Below are 19,339 nucleotides of genomic sequence, written 5' to 3' on the forward strand. Positions count from 1 at the left end.
GTTTTGGTTTCAGGTGGTGTCCAAGCCTGGCAAGGAGGCAGAGGGAAGCCAGGAAAAGGCAAGTACAACTATTCAAGGTTTAAAGGTTTCGTCTTTTTATTTATTTATTTATTTTCTGAGCAAAATGATTTTGGGATTGTATGACTTCGAGCGCGGACAGCCAGCTACCGGGTGGACTGATGAGTGCGCTGGGTGCCAGCTGCTGGAGCCAGGCCAGGGGTGTAGGCATCCCCAGCCCGTGGTGCCTGTGAGAGACCGAGGAGAAAAAGACGACGTGTGACACACTTGGTAGGAAAGGAGCTCAATCCATTTCAATTTGGCTGAGAAGAGCGGACCTCGCGAAGGCAGGGCAGCCCTTTTTCAGGGCACCCCCCAGCAACCACCTGCCCCCTGTGCAGCCGTGGCTCTGACAGCCGGGGGGCAGGGAGCACCTCAGCAACAGCGCCCCCCCCCCAACCCCTTACCAGAAAGTTCTGGAACACGGACTGCGGCTAATTAGCATTCTGGGTGTACTTAGCATAATTAGCGTGTGAGGGCGGGGGGCGGGGACTCGAGGCTGGCCTATAAATGGCGCCGAGGAGGGTAGGGGGTGGCTTTCGGCGGTGCTGCGGGAGCGGGGCTGTGTGGCAGCGCTGGAGGCGAGGGCGGTGCTCAGGTTTGCCGTGGCTCTGCGCGTGTCTGCCTGCTCCTTCCCGTTCCTCTTTTCCTGGGGGTGCTGGGGTCTCCTCGGGCCTTTGTGGAGCGACGGAGCTGTCGTTAGCGGGTCGTTGAGCCCGTGGTGAAACCCCGAGGCTGAAGTAGCGCCGTTACAAGTGGGGAGGTGCAGCCCCTGCGCCTGGCGTGCGAGGGGATGGGAGCGGGTCCTGAGGTGAAGGGCGAGGTTCAGCCAGGGTCTGCCGTCGCCGGGACGTCTCCGTGGTGGGCTCGGGGTTGTGCCCGATCGTTGCAGCCTCCGGGTGCTTGGGACCTGAGCGGTCCCGGCCACCCCTTATTGGGTTCATGCAGTGCCTGGTGCTGGGACAGAGTGGGGTTTGGTACGTGGGGGTGCTGGGACAGGAGCGGTGTGCCCCAGCTGAGCTGTTGTGTGTGTGGGGGGGGGTGTCTGGTATGAGCGAGGGGAGGGCAGGGCTGTGCAGTGTTGGCTGGAGGGAGGCTGCAGGTCATGCCTGGTGGTGGAGAGAGCTGTGTGGATCTTGCCTAGCCGGGGGTGTGGCTGCGTGTTCACCTGTGGGCTCTTCAGTTGGGCTGGGGATGAGTAGCAGGGGCCTGTACAAATCAAGTGATGCTTTATGCAATTAATTACTCATCACCCCCTGGCTGATTCCTAGGCTGTCCCCACACGGTGGTCTTCCAACCCTCTGGCTAGTCACCCCACATCTGGAACATTCCTTAAACCACTTGAGGGTCAGCTGTCCTGGTTCTGTCCCCTCCCAGCTCCTTGTGTGCCCCCAGCCTGCCCACTGGCAGGGTGGTATGAGAAGCTGAGAAGTCTCTGGCTTTCTGAAAGCACTGCTCTGTAACAATTAAAACATCAGTGTGTTACCAGCGTGGGTCGTTTTAAATCCAAAACACAGCACCACACCAGGTACTGGGAGGAAGATACTTCCAGCCCAAACCAGGATGGAGTGTTGCAGGAGAGTTGAAGCTGGAACTGCTGGTGAGAAGGAGAGCTGTGAAGTAGGTAAGGGGTCTGGGAGCTGGGCAGGGGCTCTCCCCTGCCAGAGGGGCCTTGTTTGGTGTTCAGGGATCTGCAAGTGTGTGTATGCCTGCAGTGGTGGACTTGTATCCTCCCTAGTTGGAGAGGAAGAAGGGGACTTGACTGAGTCTTAGGTTTCCATGAGTTGTGTCAAAGATTGCCTTTGGCTCAGGCAGCTTGGGTGATAGAGCTTTCTGTATCCGGTTTGTCCCTTGTAACTGTGCTCAACTGTGTTAGCATTCAAACTTGGGAAGGTGTTTTGCCTGTAAATGTCTGGAATACTTGCATGTGCTCCACTACCACGATTAAGGGTGAATCTGAGAGACTGTTGCTGTGCTGCGTTATCTGTTGTACTTGTTTTAGATTGAGAAAATAAGACAATCAACTAGTAAAGGTGTGTCTTCACCATGCCAGACCTTTCTCGTGTGGTTTCCTCTAAAGATGGTTTGAAAGTACAGAGCTGTTTCTTTATTCCCTAGGGAATTGCAGAATAGATCCAATCAACTGTTTCTTCCTGAAGGCAAAGAGGTAATGTGGTTTAAGGAAGTGGGAAAGACTTGGAGTATATTGCTTGTGAAGCCCATGTTTTCTAACAGTCAGGTACAAGGGCAATCCAAATGACAGGGCTTTTCAGTATTTTATTAGTAGGGTGTTTGGTGAGGGGTTGTTGGGTAATGTGGTTAAGGTCGTAACCTGTGCTTTCTGAACAAAGCACCTTCCTGGCAGCTCTTGACCAACTCCATAGTTCAAGAACTGAGTTACCAGCATCTTTGAAACAGTCCTTCAAGGCTTCTCCATCTTCCCTAAAATGCATCAAGAATCTCAGAACTCCACTCCTCTAGGCCTTCTAAATGGAGAAATGAGTCTGGTGGGGAGGCAAACAAAGGTGATGTGGCACTTCCAGAATGCACCTGTCCTCTTCTAAAAACAAGAATGATGGTAGGTCTAGGTAGTGAAGTCACTTAGCCTTGTTTACTTTTTTGGGGAGTTGGGGGAACACTCTGCATGCTACTCTGAAAAAAATGGTCATTTCATCTCCTGACTATTTTGGGGAATTTCTCTTTCTAAAGTGAGAGGAACTCTAGATGCGTAACTACTTCATTTTTGTGGCATGAATCTCAAAGGCAAACAACTGGCTTTTCCACATACTAATTCCATTTGTGACAGTTCATACCTGTCATATTTTCAGTGTTCAAACTGATAAAACAATCCAATTGCATTTTCAATCTAAGAACGTTTGGCTAACTTAGCTACTGTTCTGGTGTCTTCTGGAAGAAAATACTTAACAGCATTTATTTCACAAAGAGCTCAAGTAAATTAACTGCAGTGATAGAAATTTCACCTCCTACACTGCTCAGATTTTTCTCCATGTTTTTCTCTGCCTTCCTGAGTAGCTCTTAGGTCATAAATGGCTATCTTTCAAGATGTCTGCTCTCTTTTCCTGTGCCCTTCTTCCCTTTTGTGAGCAGCTATCCATCTCGGTTTCTTCAACTTTTTGACCTCTATGTTCTCTGTGACGCAGTATACTTCTGTTCATCTCTATCCTCCAACTTGCTGTTGATTCTGCTTCCACTTGCTCTGTTCTCAGGTTTTTGCCCAAGGATTTTGAGAGAATGGTAACTTCCAAATGAAAAGGAGAAGAAATAATGATGGATGCATCTTCGCTGCTTCTCTGGTGAGAGAACGTAAGTATAAAGGTAACCCTTCCAAGTGATTTTTGATACCTTTGGATGCATTGCTCCAAACTAGCATATGGTATTACAATACTGTGTCAGGGAGCTTAGGTTAATACTTTTGAGAGACCAAATGGTTTGTACTTGAAATTCTTAGTATTCCCTGTCAACGTAAAACTAAGCTGTTTTTTATATTTAAGACAGCAGTTCAGCAAGCCGAGTGACACGTGACTGGTTACATCAATGACTGATGAAATACCATGGAACAACTATGGATCAAGAAAGAAAACATGAGCTTTACTGTTATCCTCGTCACTGTAAGCATGTTTGATTTGTTACATGAATATGGTTACAGATCTGTTTTAGCAGTCTTGCAGAACTGCTTGCTCTTTCTCATGTAAGTGTCCCTGTTCTACTTTAAAACGTTCTCACATCTCTTCCAGCTCTTTTTTCCCCCCTCTTAGGGTAGAATCTTGTTAGAAGGTGAAGGATTTTAAGGCTTAAGGAGCCAAAAGATGATGATCAAAATAAATTAGGCACTTCTGAGAATTACTTGTGCATGAAATGGGCTCCCTTATTTCTGAGATGGCTCCTTTGAAAATTGAGTACAAATATTACCCACAGCCGGTTGGTAAGGTCAACATTAAGAAATGTGCACAATGTCACAGGACTTTAACTCTAGACTTCATGAATTAAGGTTCAATTTCTAGATAGCTCCTCTTAATCATTCATTCATTTGATCACGTAACCTCTGAACTGTGTGCTCAAAAATTAACATGGACACTTGAACATGTTAACATACAAAATCGTGAGATGTGGCATATTGGAAACGACAGTTTTCACACTGACTAAAGACAATTGGCCATTCTTGATAGAAGTGGTGTTTTGGCTGAAAAATGTTCTGTACAAAAAAGACATCTTAAAAAAAAACAGGAAGATGATAGGATAGTTTTCTTTACACGTGATTATTTCAATTAAAACAAGTTGGGGAAAGATTCTATGTGGAGATGAGAGATGTTAGCGTTTGTTCACTGCATCTGGTGTAACAGGAGAAAATCCACTGGGCCTTGAGTGAAAAATAGGATCTGTAAAGTAATCCATGCTGACATAAATCTTGTACACTAAATATGTAAGTAGTTTTCTGAGAAATACTCTATAAAGTGCATCTCTATTCCCTAGTGGGTGTTCACAAGATGATAAAACTGCATCATACTGCACCACGAGGTAGTGAAGCTTTTTCAACTTAGGAAGGTTACATTTTTCTGAGATGTTTTAATTCTTTTACTTGTTTAGAGTTTGTATTGGTCAAGGTGTCACTTCCATGTAAGCTACCTGGTCAAATATCCCTTGTACTTCTAAGGAATAATACGTACTACTTTCTAGTTCCTTGTACACTGGGTGCCATTCTAGGATGTCTGATTGTATGTTTTTGTATTTCTACTTTGGAGATTTCTGAGAAACATTGCACTAAGTCCTTGGAAATAGTCAGGGGAGGACTGAACATGTGGGGTAAATCAGCAGTGGTGCTGGAATGGGATGCAGACAGCAGGAGAAGCTGGGCATGTTTCAGCCTGACATGCAACCACTTGAGCTCTCAGCTGTAGTTATATTTTCAGATGCTGTAGCTCCAACAGAAGAACACTGGCTCACCTATAATACACACTTCCTGCTGGTAATTTCAAAAATGTCCATCTTGATTTGCCTTTTAAGATGGGTAATAGTTAATTGCACTTGTGATCAACCTAGAGTTGCCAGCAAATCTTTCTTGAAAGAAGACTGGACACAGCTGGAGGTGGTGATGGTTCAGCCCCCCCTGCAAGTGCACTACTGTTCATGGGGTCATTCTAGGGATGGCAGAGGTAAATCTTGAACACCTGTTGACTTGGAGGGCACTGACATCACAGGCAAAGGCTCCCTGCAGCTGTGGGTATCTAGGCCTGTGTGAGCATCCCACATCATTATCCTTGGCCCTTAGAGTCATTGCCCCTCCCCCCATGGAGAAGCCTGTCACAGCATGGAATGAAAACTTTTCTCCTCTGTGTTTGATTGCAGGAGTGCCTGCAGGTCATGCGTGTACCTAAAATCTCTGCAAAAAGCTGCCTTTCAGCTAGATCTTTTGCCAGAGCCATGGGCAGATTAATCATAGAATTATAGAACATCCTGAGTTGGAAGGGACCCACAAGGATCGAGCCCAACTCCTGGCACCACACAGGTCTACCCAATAATTGAGACTACATAAGAGCACAGTCCAAATGCTTCTTGAACTCCTACAGGCTTGGTGCTGTGACTACATCCCTGGGGAGCCTGTTTGAGTGCGTAACAACCCTCTTGGTAAAGAACCTCTTCCTGATGTCCAGCCTGGACCTCCCCTGTTGCAGCTTGACACTGTTCCTGTGAGTCCTGTCACTGGTCACTAAAGAGAAGAGAGCGGTGCCTGCCCTTCCACTTGTCCTCATGAGGAAGCCGATTGCAGGGATAAGAGCCAGTCTTGACTAATGTCACAGAGTAAGAACTGACTTCACACCTCTGTTGGCTTGGGACATGCTGCAGTGCATTGCATTTGAGGCTAAAACAGGCGGTTTGGGGCTGTTTGTTCTGGTGTAACCTGGAAGGCAGCGGGTGACCGGTACTGGCATAGGTTAGTTCTCTGGCCCAGCTACTGGACCTGTTGCAGGGGTTGGAGTGGGCTCAGGGCTGCCTTTTTGTGGGGGGGTGGTGGTGTGGTAACAGGGGTTGGATTAGCATTAAGTGTGGGTTTGGTAGGCACAGATGAGCCAGGCTGCAGCACATTGCAGTGAGTCTCAATCTCTCTAGACTTGCCAGGGTGGCAGTGTACTTTTCCCATATATTTGACTAGAGAAAAGTGAATGATATTGTGCAAAAAAGGGAATCTCTGAGTAATTCCAGTGCTTCCAGTGAATTTGATGGCAGAGCTGGCTCTCTTACTTGGAGGGGGTGCAATGGAACTATGGAAGCTGATATGGGAATGTGCATTGGAAGGGAATGGGAGGCAAAGGAAAGGCAGAATAGAACTAAAGAGCTCCAAAATGCTTCCTTTAATGGAAGTTAGGATTTCCTAGAATGCATTTCATTTAAGTTAGCTGCCCCTGTGAGAATGTGCCCGTGTGCACATGTATGTGAGTGTGCAATTGAAGATTTGTCAATAGCTATTCCTTAGCTCTGGCCAAGCCCTGGTTGGTTGTGGTCCCGCTGTTACTCTGACATGCACTCAGAATGCTGACCAGGGCCTGGCTGTTGATTTCTGTTGAGAGACATTTTTACCATTTGCTTCTTAATTAATTTTCTTTTCCAAAACTTTGTTGCAGACAACTAGTGCCAGACGAAGCTTGCTTTCACCCTAGAAGAGAAGATCTCTCAGAGTTGGAGATGGCAATTTCCAGTCCTAAGAAATGGATTCTAACCTGTAAATCCTACCCACTCTCGAGGACTCTTGAAGTGCCCTGGTTCTGGCAGTGGGAAGAAGACCCTGTCCACACTAGTCCCCCTCACTTGCACAGAGGGGGACCCCAGACAAGTTAGTGACTTAACTTCTGTACTGTTGAACAAGTGTGGGAGGGTTCCTCAGAGTTGTGGGAGGGGAACTACTAAAGCACAAAGCTACTTCATTCTGTGTCTTCCAACTGTTTACCTCAGTCTGGCCATCAGAGCAATTCTGACAGTGTGGATGAAAACAAAATGGTGAAACAAAGTTAAGAAAAGAGAAATGACAGGAAAAACAAAACAGCTGCTTCATTGTTGTGGTTTAACCCAGCTGGCAGCTAAGCACCACACAGTTGTTCGCTCACCTGCCCCCCTGATGGCCTGAGGTGTCATGAGCCCATTGAGCTATAAATAATTCACCCTTATGTTGCCAGTCCAGGTCCACCTGAACCACTTCAGTCTGAGCAGCCTGATCCACCTGCTGGTGGTTCTGATGTTCTTCAGTAGCCTGATTTTTGAAGCACATCAGCATCTACATGGCATACCTTTATAACCAGGTTCTCTACCTGGGCAGCAATATCTTGCCACAATGCAGCAGCCCAGGTGGGTTTGCCCCCGTGCTGGCAGTTCTGCTTCCATTGCTGTAACCACCCCCACAGGGCATTTGCTACCATCCATGAATCAGTATAGAGATAGAGAACTGGCCACTTTTCTCGTTCAGCAGTATCTAAAGCCAGCTGGATGGCTTTCACTTCTGCAAACTGACTCGATTCACCTTCTCCCTCAATAGCTTCTGCAACATGTCATGTAGGACTCCATACAGCAGCTTTCCATCTCCAATGCTTTCCCACAGTATGACAAGACCCATCAGTGAACAGGGTATATTCTTGTTTTCTGGTAGCTTGTTGTACAGTGGGACTTCTTCAGTATTGGCCACCTCCTCCTCTGGTGATACCCCAAAATGTTTACCTTCTGGCCAGTCCATAACCACTTCCAAGATTCCTGGAGGACTGGGGTTTCCTGTTTGAGCCTGCTGAGTTGCGTAATCAGTGCAACCTGCTTACTCCATGTAGCATCAGTTGCTTGATGTGTAGAGGGGATGCTTCCTTTGAACATCCAGCCCAGTACTGGCAGTTGGGGTGCCAGGAGGAGCTGTGTTTCAGTACTGACCACTTCCGAAGCAGATCAAACTCCCTCATATGCTGCTGATACCTCCTTTTTGGTGGGAGTGTAGCAGGCATCAGATCCTCTGTATCCCTGACTCCAAAACCCTAGGGGTTAACCTCGAGTTTCTGCAGGCTGTTTCTGCCAGAGGCTCCGGGGGGGGCCATTCTCCCCGGCTGCAGTGTAGAGCATGTTCTTTACATCTGGTCCTGTTTGGATTGGCCCAAGGGCTACTGCATGAATTATTTCCTGCTTAGTTTGTTCAAAGGCTTGTCATTGCTCAGGGCACCATTTGAAATCATTCTTCTTACGGGTTACTTGGTAGAGCGGGTTTACAATCAGACTGTAATTTGGAATATGCATTCTCCAAAACCCCATGACACCTAGGAAAGTTTGTGTTTTTTTGCTAGTTGGTGGAGACATCGCTGTTATTTGTTGATCGCATCCATTGGGATTTGCTGATGTCCATCTTGCCATTTTATTCCAAAAAAGTGGGTCTCTTGTGCAGGTCCTTTGACTTCATTTTGTTTTATGGCAAAACCAGCCTTTAGAAGGATTTGGACTATTTTCTTCCCTTTCTCGAAAACTTTCTCTGCTGTATCACCGCATAACGATATAATCAGTGTACCAATTGTGGTGTACCACTTGGCTGTCATTGATTCCAGTTCATACTGGAGTTCTAGCATGTCCGGCACTGCAGCACTCAGTGGTGGCGTGACTTCGTTCAGGCCACGATAGTCCACTGTTAGTCTCCACTCACCATTAGACTTTTGCACTGGCCATATGGGACTATTAAAAGGTGAATGAGTCTTGCTGATCACTCCTTGGCTCTCCAGTTGACAAATTAGCTTATGGATGGGAATCGGGGAGTCTCGGTTGGTGCGATATTGCCGCCGGTGCACAGTTGTGGTAGCGATTGACACCTGCTGTTCTTTGACCCTCATCAGCCCCACGACAGAAGGGTCCTCTGAGAGACCAGGCAAGGTAGACAAGTGTTTAATGTCCTCTGTCTCTAAGGCAGCTATGCCAAAAGCCCAGCAGAACCCTTCTGGGTCCTTGAAACATCCTGTCCTGTGACAGTCTATGCCAAGGATGCATGGAGCATCTGGGCCAGTCACAATACGGTGCTTTTGCCACTCATTCCCAGTTAGACTCACTTCAGCCTCCAGTACAGTTAACTGCTGGGATCCCCCCGTCACCCCATAAATACAGATGGGTTGTGGCCCTTTATAGCCTGATGGCATTACAGTAGACTGTGCACCAGTGTCTACTAAAGCCTTCTAGTTCCGTGCGTCTGATGTGCCAGGCCATCAAATCCACGCAGTCCAATAAACTTGATTGTCCCTTTCCTCCCCCTGGCAGGAGGCAGGGCCCCTCTAATCCTGGTCAGAATCTTCGTTTCTGTGTCTGAAGGACTGCTTGCTGGAAGTTGGAGCAGCAAGCTTTTCAGAGAACCCCTTTTTCCCTGATTGTTTTCTTCTGCAACTCACGTACTCGTGCCTCTAGGGTTGAGGTAGATTTTTCCATCCCATTTTCTAATGTCTTCTCCACAGTCACGTAGGTAAAACCACAGGGTGGCACAGGGTGTGTACCCACTCTGTCATCTTCCTTGCACAGAAGGATGCTTACCCCTGATTGCTGAGACACTGGTTTGTACAGGTGGGGAGGAAGATAAATTCTCTTTGAGTTGGTGGACCTCTTCAGAAAGTTTCTCCACAGCCGAGATGCAGGCCTGTAGGGAAGAGGAGAGACTTTCTTTGTACTGCTAGAGTTGTTCAGCCAATTCATCCATTGTGGGTTCCTCTTGCTCTTCCCAGGCCATTAGTGCCAATGAGCTGGCATATGATGATGGTGCATTCCGTACAAACTTCTGCTATGTGGGTCGTGTACATTTGACTTGATCTGGATCTGTGGGTATTTGTTCGTTGTCTAGGTCCTCATAAATCACCTCCCGTATGGCTAATTCCCTCAGGTACTGGATTCCCTTCTCCATAGTGGTCCACTTGCCTGGAAGACATAGTTCTTCCTTGAAGGGATACCTCTCCTTCACAGCTGCCAGGAGATGCCTCCAGAGGCTGTAAGGTGGTCCTGCATCTCTAGCAAGGGATCCCAGCCACCTGGCTTCCCTGCCCTCTAATTCCAGACAATTGGCTCCAGTGTCCCAGCACCGGAGCAGCCAAGTGACAAGCTGCTCACCTATACAGCGACCGAAATCTTTTCGCACATCTCGTAGCTCACGCTGGGATAGGTTTTGGCTAGATACTGCTGTTTTTGTGACATCTTCATCCTCCTGTTCCTCTCATGGCCTGGCCTTGTCTTCTCCATACCTAGTCTTAGCAGAAGTTTCTCTGCGTATTAAATGATCTGACTCTATACTATTTTTTCACCTTGGTTACGGGTGCAACTGACACTGGTACAGTTTGTTTCCCTGGCTCAGCCTTAGGGCCCATTTTAGGGCTTGGAGTGGCTGCTGGGCCTGTCTCAGGTTGAAGTGGCTGCAGGGTCTGTCACTGGGGTTATATTGGCATCGAATGCAGCTCGGTAAGCATAGGCCAAGCCCCAGCATGTTGCAGTGATTTCTGTATGTCTGGTACTGCCAGGGCGATGACGCACCTTTTTCAAGCGCTCTACCACTTTTTTAGGTTTTAGGTGTTCGGGGGTGAATTTCCAAAGCACTGGAGGTCCCACTGCTCTAGATGCCTGCCTCTATCCTCCCCCTCTCCCTGCCACTCATAAGTATACTGCCTCAGGACAGATCTCTGGATGACACTCTTAAGTATTTGTTTAACCTTAGACAAAACCTGAAGTGCACTCAGGAGACATAGCAAGGAGAACATGCTGGTCTGAACATCGCAAGGATATTTGAAGTTCTGGAAAGCTACCCTAACTCGCCTGGAGGAGACAAAAGGGATAGTGAACACATGGGAAAAAAACATCTTCCCCTGACCCCTCCGTAGATTCTTCCCTGAAGAAGCAGCATGAAAGGGGTAATTATTTACAGTTTCTGAGGTAGGATTCCCAAAGTATGGAGTTGATGACAATGCTGAGTACAAATACCAGATCAGTCTCACGGCCAGTAATTCTGTCATACCATAAGCCCGTGTTACACAGTACAGCAAAATAATAACCCTGTACCAACCCCCAGAAGTGATAAGCACTATGACAGGGAACATACACACTAAGTAATGTGCTATGTAACTCAATTTGGAAAACTGGCACAGCAGACTTGAGATCACAAAAAGCAGCATTGTGATTAGGAACTATTAAACTGATGTAATGCTTATAAAAATCTTGTTTTAACACACACTAGTCAGATCTGTTGTTATCTCAACCCTTCTGGCCCCATGTTGGGCGGCAAAAAAGGACTGTTGTGGTTTAACCCAGTTGCCAGCTAAGCACCACACAGCTGTTCACTCATCCTCCACCCTCCCTCTCTGGGATTGGGGAGAGAAAGAGGAAAGTGAAGCTTGTGGGTTTAGATTGAGACAGTTTATTAGAACAGAAAATAATAATAATAATAGTACTACTACTAACGATGCATACAAAACAAGTGATACACACTGACTGATGCCCAGCCTATCCCCGAGCAGTCAGTCCCCCCCACCCCAGCTAGCCACCCCTATATATTGTTCAGCATGAATTCAGATGGTATGGAATACGCCTTTGGCCAGTTTGGGTCAGCTGTCCTGGGTCTGTCCCCTCCCAGCTCCTGCTGCACCCCTAGCCTGCTCGCTGGCAGGACAGAGCGAGAAGCTGAAAAGTCCTTGGCTTGGTGTAAGCACTGCTCTGCAACAATTAAAACATCAGTGTGTTATCAACATTACTCTCATCCTAAATCCAAAGCATAACATCATACCAGCTACTAGGAGGCAAACGAACTCTATCCTAGCTGAAACCAGGACAAAAAGTTTGGCAAAGCTAAGAAAAGAGAAGAAATGACAGGAAAAAACAAAACAGCTGCTTCATTCATTCTGCTGAGGAGGATTTTATTAAATACAGTCTATTGAAATGAGAATGTATTTTACAAAATCCTTTCCTAACTAAGAAGCTGCTGTGGGAATGTGGCTGTGCGGACGTGATTGTGAGTGCAGGAATGTGAGCATTTGCTGGGGGGGGAGGGGGAGGGAAGTGTTCATTGGAGTGGCTTGGCATGTGAAATAGCATGTGCTAGGCAATGCTGACAGTGTCTTGAAGAGGGAAGACCCAGGTAGATTGGAGGAAGGAGGAACAATGGCCAAAATGGCCATGGCCATTGTAGATTTGCCAATAGCTCTTGTCCAGCTCTGGGCAATCTTGGGTTGTCCTGTTAGTCTGTGCCATGCACTCAGAATGTTCTCCTCAGGCTAGCTGTCGGAGGCAGCCAGACAGTGGTGATGACCCCTGCCTAGGAACAGGCAAAGCGAGATCAGTGCCCTTCAAGGCCATCAAGTACAACTGTCAACCTGACTTACCAAATCTCCTCACTAAGCCATGTGTACTGCCACATCCATGTCTGTTAAATCCTCCAGGGTTGGGGGAGCACCGCCACTTCCTGTGGCAGCCCATTGCAATGGTTGACCACCTCCCTCTGTGAAGAAATTCTTCCCTTTATCCAACGTAAACCTGCCCAGGTGCAGCTTGAGACTGTTTCCTTGGGTCCTATTGCTTGTCACCCAAGGAGAGTGACATCATCCTGGCTGGCTGGTCTCCCATCAGCCTCTTTCTCTGCAGACTAAGAAACCCCAACAACCCTTGTTCCCTTGGCTGCTTCTCATTCGTCTTGTCTTCCGATCCCTTCACCAGCTTTGTTCTCTGTGCACGCTTCGGAGCGTGTATCCTCCCTGCAGTGAGAAGCCAAGTGCCCTCTGGTAAATTCATGTCCCAATGTTTCCATGTCCCAGCACCCAATGCATGTGACGTGGTCTTTAACACTCTGTTTTATCTCTTAACCTTTCCAGAGGCTTGTTGGCGAGTTGCCAGGCCTCACCATACTGATATCCCAGCCAGCGCCCCCTATTCAGGGAGACTTCACTTTCATGGCTCCTTTGATCACACACAGCGCAGGTTTCAGCACTCACAGGTGGTGACCTGTGTTGATGGCCTCAATGGTCAGGTCTACCCCTCAATCACAAGCGCATCTTTCTGCATGTGGCATCCCTCCCCCTATGTCCTGATACTTCATGGGCCCACTGAGCTACAAACAGCTCAGCCTTACCGTCCCCTGTAGACATCCACGTGAGACACTTGAGTTCTCAAAGCTCAGTCCACCTCTTTATTATGATGTTTTCTGGGGGCATGACTCTTGGGCACGTGAGCATCTCTGTTACGTATCTTTTCTACTGAGGCAGCAATATCCTCCCACACTAGAGCAGCACAAGTAGGTTTACCTCTGTGCTGCCAGTTGGTCTGCTTCCATTGCTGTAGCTACCCCCGCAGAGCATTTGCCACCTCATTGCAGATGTTTTGTGAGGTCACAGTGGGCCCCATGAATTCATGCAGAGGTCCCGTAGCACGTCCTGTCATAGCCACCTTGTGCTCGTGGCCTAGAGGGTGCAAAGCAGGTTCTGGCTGCTGGCAAGTGGTAGCATGGGGCAAGCACAGGGGATTGCTACTTCCAGCTGCTGCCTGCTCTTCCTTCTCTCTCTCTCTGTTCTCCTCCTCTTGGTGGCCCCATGTCCCGGGGAGACCTTGACTATCCCATGGTTAGGACTGCGCCCAGGTAGGGTTGGCAGTGAGGGATGCTCTGGCAATGCTGGCTCTGGGCCCAGCACCACGTTCTTGGGGCTGCCTGGCAAGCAGTCTTGGCTGGCAGGGCCATAAGGGAAGCCGTTGGCGCTAATGGGAGCTTTGCTGCCCTGTGCCTGGTTACTGCAGGGTGGGGGGCAATGGCTCTTGAGCATCTCCCCATATCCCAGCTTGGGGCCTCAGGGATATGGCCTGGAGGGAAGAGCTCAGCTGCTGTTGACTCCAGGCACAACAGCCTTTCTCCTGTTCCCCTGCAGCACTCCCCTAACAACGCCAGGTCTCCCTGCCAGGTCCCCAGCCCACAGCCGAGAAGCGCAGATGGGGTGGTGCTGGGTGAGCCATCTGCTGGCCAGGGCGCTCTGCACTGTGAGCAGCGCAATGACACCCTGTTGTCCTCTGCAGCTCCCTGTTCAGTTTTTCCTGCTTTGGGGAACGTAACAGGCCCCCCGGTAGGCAAGCACAGCCTTGTCTGTCCAGCGGGTCTTTGAGTGCTGGTGCCTATTGCCCTGAGTCAGCATCTGGGGAGCTGCTGGGTCCCACGTGTGGATCCCATCGTCCCTGTGCTGTCACTGCACATCCCGTGTAATGAAGCCTATTAGAGTGTGTCACGAAGGCTTTCCTCTTCTGTACTCCATTGCAGGTTCTCATGTAGGCAGCACTTATTCAGCTTCTCCCCTGAAAACTGGTTCTGAGCCTTGGGGGAATCCCAGGGGTGAGTTGCCTATATTGTTGTCCTTGGGTGTTTGTCTGGGCCCTGGTCAGGGCTCACCCAACGTTAGCCACTTGTGGCTTCCACGGCATTACGTGATCCCCTTCCAGTCTCTGCAGCCCCTTTCCAGGGGAGCGTAGCACAACATGGAGAGAAAAACTTGGTTGTCTTTGCTTGCTTACAGCTCTGCCTGCAGGCCGCCCATCTCGGCAGTACCGTTTTCTTAAGCATCAAGGCTTTTCCAGGGGTAAGCAGCCCACCTTTATTGGCTTTGCAGTGACAGCATTTATTTTCAGTCTTGTTTTCAGGGGAATGTACCTTCATACATTCTTCACTGCTGCTCAGATACGTGTAAGAGCAAAGTGGGAATCAAGTAAGGCTTCTTTATCTCGTGAAGCTGCATTGCAAGCTGCTGAAGCCTTGAGCTTCTTCCAGCATTGTCTGCAAAGACAGCAGCTTTTGGGGCTGAGTTTAGAGCCTGGGTGAACTCCTGGGGGTCCTTTTCCCCAGGAGCTGTGCACATGGTGAGTTTTATGCCAATACAGTTCCCGTGCTGGCATCTGGTACCACACTGCCACGTGCTCGTCAGTGGAAGGGGGGAACGGGTGTCAGGCAGCATTAGTGTTTCCTGCCATTCAAAGCTGAAGGAGTTTATTACAGTATGTGACAGGAGCTGTTCTCGTGTGCCTTTGGTTGCAGATGTGGCCACAGGTGCTGGCTCTGCATCTCTTCAGTGGAATCCTGATTCTGAGTTTTGGAGAGGTCACCTGGGTACATTGGCTCTATATATTTCATGAGGGAGCTGCCAGGCTACACCCAGGAGGTCAACCCAGCCACTCTGCAGGCATTTCTTAGGAAGCTGTTTATTGCAGCATTTCACACTAGCTTTCTTCCTCCATGTTTGTTTTCAGCTGTTCCCATAAAGAATGTTTCCCTCAGTTTTAGGATGGATCCTGGTTTTGAGCAACAGGGACCTCCCAAGTTGCCAATGCTTCTTTCGGAGTAAGAGTAAACATTTAGAGCGAAGAGAATGACAGGTGTTGGGGAGTAGTTACGACTTCAAACTGCGTTTGCTGCCATTCAAAGCTGAAGATGTATCTTGCAGTATCTTACAGACCAAGCTGTTCTTTTTTCTGCCTTTGTTTGCAGATTTGGCCAGAAATGCTGGCTCTGCGTCTTTTCTACAAAATAGGGGTATGGAGCATGGGAGAAATTGCATGGGTAAGGCATGCGTATTCATTCCCAAAGACACTGCTGGAGATAACCCTCATTCAGCCTCTCCCTCACGAGTGGGCTCTTGCTCAGGATGACTGTACCTGGTCATCCTTGTCCTCTAGCGCTAACACACGAGAATGAGGGAAAGCAACCAAGTGAAGATAACTGCTCGGACTTGCCAAAGACACTGCGAGACTGTCAGTGGTACAGAACTCCTAAAAGCGTGTGACTGTCCCATTTCCTCCAGGGGCTGGCGGTGAAAAAAATGCAGAGGTTTCGGATCACAAATGGGTGCCAGAGCGCATCGCAGTTGTGGTGCTGGCCATCCTTGTGTGTCTGTTCCTTCTGGCGGCTTTGGGCTACTCAGTGAAGTGGTTGCTGAAGATGAGACAACGGTGAGTAGGTTTTTCCCAGCAGTCTCTGCCAGATTGCTGCTCTGTGCAGGGAAGCATTTCTAGCGAGAACATCCTGGAGCACAAGGAGCTCTGGGCAGCTCTTTGCTGGGATTTCTGCTGAGAGACTTCTTTAATGTTAGCCTGTCGATTCGTATTAACGCATTTTCTTTTTGAAAACCCTTTTGTTCTGTCGCAGAGAACCATTGCTGGGTGAACCTTCCTTTCCCTTGTGGAGTAAAGATCCAGACAACGTGGAAAAAGAAAGAAAAATGGAAGAAATCGCAAAAGAGATTGAAAGTCTGCCTGAGGGACCATGCACATTATTAAGACCTCCACCAAATGCCCTGCATGAGAATTAAATGTGTTTGTGCAAACAAAATATTACACTAACCTTGCATGTTCAAAAGTGATTCTGCAGCCATTTCAGAGGTACAACAGTGGGGGTTATGTGTGAGAAACAAAGTAGTGTTTTTGCACTAGAAGTTGTTTTTGCAGTGGAAAATCCACTAACCGCGCATATTCAAAAGCGATTGTGCAGGTATGACAGTAGCATAACAATGGGGAGTGTGTTAAGCAGAGAAGAGGAAGGTCCCACTGTCGCAAAATAAGGACGATAGCTAAGAAAAACAGAATGAGCTGTACGAAATCAGTGAAAACAAAAATTGCGGTCCCTCTAGTCAGGAGAGAAGGAAAAAAAGGAAAGGAGAAATTTAACAGTTGGTCAAATAAAATTGTACATATATGGTATAGAAGGGCATCGAGTAGGTTATGAATCTGTAGTATTCAGCCAGTGAGGAAAGGGGAGAAATCAGGTGTCAGTAATAAGGAATATAAGGTTAAGATGAACTTTTACTGTGTGCTCCTGCTTGCAGGATGCCCACCATTGCCATAGCAAATAAAACAGCTTCACAGAAGACCCTGTCTGAAAAAAAAAAAAATCCTTCTCACATTATGATAAGCAGATCAGGGGTCAGTGGAAGTTTCAGCTGTCTTCCTCATTTTGGGACAGTGAAGAAATACAGGACGAGCAGTGCAAAATCCGCAAGAACAAAAAATCGCAGGCCCTCTAGTCCTGAGAGAAGGAAAAAAAAGGAAAACGACCAATTAATGGTTGGTCATATGCAATTGTACAGATATACAATACATATAGCAACAAGCGTCGAGCAGTTTGTGAACCTGTAGTACTCAGCCAATGAGGAAACAGGGGAGGAATTAAGCGTCGGGTAATAGGGAATCCGCACTCCTGCTTGCAGGATGCCTGCCAGTGCAGTTGCTAATAAAAATGCTATTTCACAGAGATCCTCGCCTGAGCCTGTGTTATTGGCTCTTGTGTATCACAGATGCAAGGGGTAACACGGAGGACACAAGGTGCTGATGAGGCTGAGGCACTGAATGCCTTTTTGCTGTAGTCTTTCTGTCCTGTACAGAATTTATCAGACAATCAAGTGATCAGCTGTGCTTAGAACAAGTTTATGAAAGGCAGGTCCTGCCCGGCTCATTTGTGGACATCATCTACTAGAATCTTAGTAAAGCTTTTGAGAGTTTCCCGTGGTATTCTCCTGCAGAGACTGCCTGATCAGGGCTTGAAGAGGTTTGCTGGCTGAAGAACTGGCTGGGTGGCTGGGCTCAGAGACTCAGCGCAGAGTTCAATCCAGTTGGTGGCTGGTCGCCAGAGAGGTTCCCCAGTGCTCCATACAGAGGCCAGGGATGTTCAGTATTCCCATCAGTGATCTGGAGAAGGGGTTCAAGTCCACCCTCAGTAAGCTTGCAGACAATACTAATTAGGGTCTCCAAAGCCATCTATCCTGAAGCAGACCAGCTCCCTGACAATTTGCATAGGCTAGGTCAACAGGCCAAGTCTGACCAAGTGACAGCCAGCAAATGTAAATGCTGGGTGCTGCATTTGCATCAGAACCCCAGAGCAGTGGTGTGGGCTTAGGGATGAGGGGCTGGAAAGTTGCCCAGCGGAAAAGGGCCCGATCCCAGCAACTGGGCTGTGGGTATGAGCTGTGAGATGGCACCAATCTTCTTGTGTATCACCCAGGTGAGCACCCCGTCACCTGGTTGCTCCAGTGCAGGAATAAGAAGGCCAGTAGCCTGGAATTAGAGCGCAGGGAAGCCAAGCGGCTGGATCCCTCTGAGGGAAGGTGATGTTGACAGAGCAATGGGATAATGGTCACAAGTCATCAGCATCCAGAGGCAAGTCCTGTTAGGTGTGGAAGAGACGTATCCCTTCAGGGAAGAGGTCACCCAAGCAAGTGGACCTCCATGGAGATGGGTATCCAGTACTAAAGGAAGTCAGCCACGCTGGAGAGAGTTTATGGTGACTTGCAGTACGATGACCAATTCTCTAAAGATCCAGATTAAGTCAAGTGCATACAACCACTGTAGCACAGGTTTGTATGGAGTGCCCCATTGTTCTATGCCAACTCATTATCAGTAACGAGCTGGAAAGACAACGAACATATGCCACACTAATCGGCTGGCCAACTTCAGCAATGCAAAAAAAGCCTCTCTCCCTCCCTATAGACTCACATCTCAGCTGTTGAGAAGCTTTCCCCAAAGGCCCACCAATCAAGAATGCCGTGCAGAAGCTGTCCTGGAAGTTCCGGCAGTTCAATAAGGTTACGTCCTACTCCCTACCTGTACAAACCAGTATCTCAGCTACTAGGAGCAAGCACTGCTCTCTGCTCAAGAGGATATAGTAGGTACACACCACATGCCACCCTGCAGTTTAACCTGCGTGATCGTGGAGAGGACATGAAAAAATGGGATGGAAAAATCTACCTTGACCCTAGAGGTACACAAATTGCAAGGAGAACAATTGCAAAAGCAGTGTCTTCTGAGAAAACTGCTGCTCCAGTTTCCATGGGCAGTCATCCAGACACAGTAACGAATACTGTGACCAGGACCAGATGAGCTGTGCCTCCAGCCAAGTGGAGAAAAGGACAACCAGGTTTATCTGACTGTGTGGACTCAATGGCCTGGAACATCAGCCCCACAGGGCTTTAAGACTCTAGCGGGCACCAGTGTACCCTAATGCCAGCAAGCTAGAAAGCAGCAGACCCCATCTGTGTTTCTGGAGTGACAGGGGGATCCCGACAGCTAACTGTACTTGAACTTGAAGAGAGGGTAACTGGGAAGGAGTGGCAAATGCACCCCACTGTGACTGGCCCCAAGGCTGCAGGCATGCTTGACATAGACTATCACAGGAGAGGGTACTTCAATAATCCAAAAGTTACCAGTGGGCTATTGGCATAACTGTCTTGGATACACAGCAAATTAAGTAGTTGTCCTTCCTTTTGGAGGACCCTTTTGCTGT

At 48.2% G+C, this 19,339-nt stretch overlaps 1 protein-coding gene across 36 annotated transcripts in view; it reads right to left on the reverse strand.

Annotated features, from left to right (window-relative positions):
• LOC310892886 (uncharacterized protein) overlaps window positions 1-19,339 on the reverse strand; it is a 151,038-nt gene that overhangs the window by 106,473 nt on the left and 25,226 nt on the right. For 4 of the 36 annotated variants that reach the window (XM_083821138.1, XM_083821126.1, XM_083821143.1 and 1 more), the window contains exon 1: window positions 12,426-12,564. The exons of the other annotated variants lie outside the window; for them this stretch is intronic. The gene's annotated coding sequence lies outside the window, so the exon portion shown is untranslated. Of the gene's footprint in view, window positions 1-12,425; window positions 12,565-19,339 lie in introns of those variants that run through there. 36 annotated transcript variants of the gene reach the window in all.

Source organism: Anser anser (genome assembly GCF_964211835.1).
Source record: "Anser anser genome assembly, chromosome: 1".
Classification (NCBI taxonomy): Eukaryota; Metazoa; Chordata; class Aves; order Anseriformes; family Anatidae; genus Anser; species Anser anser.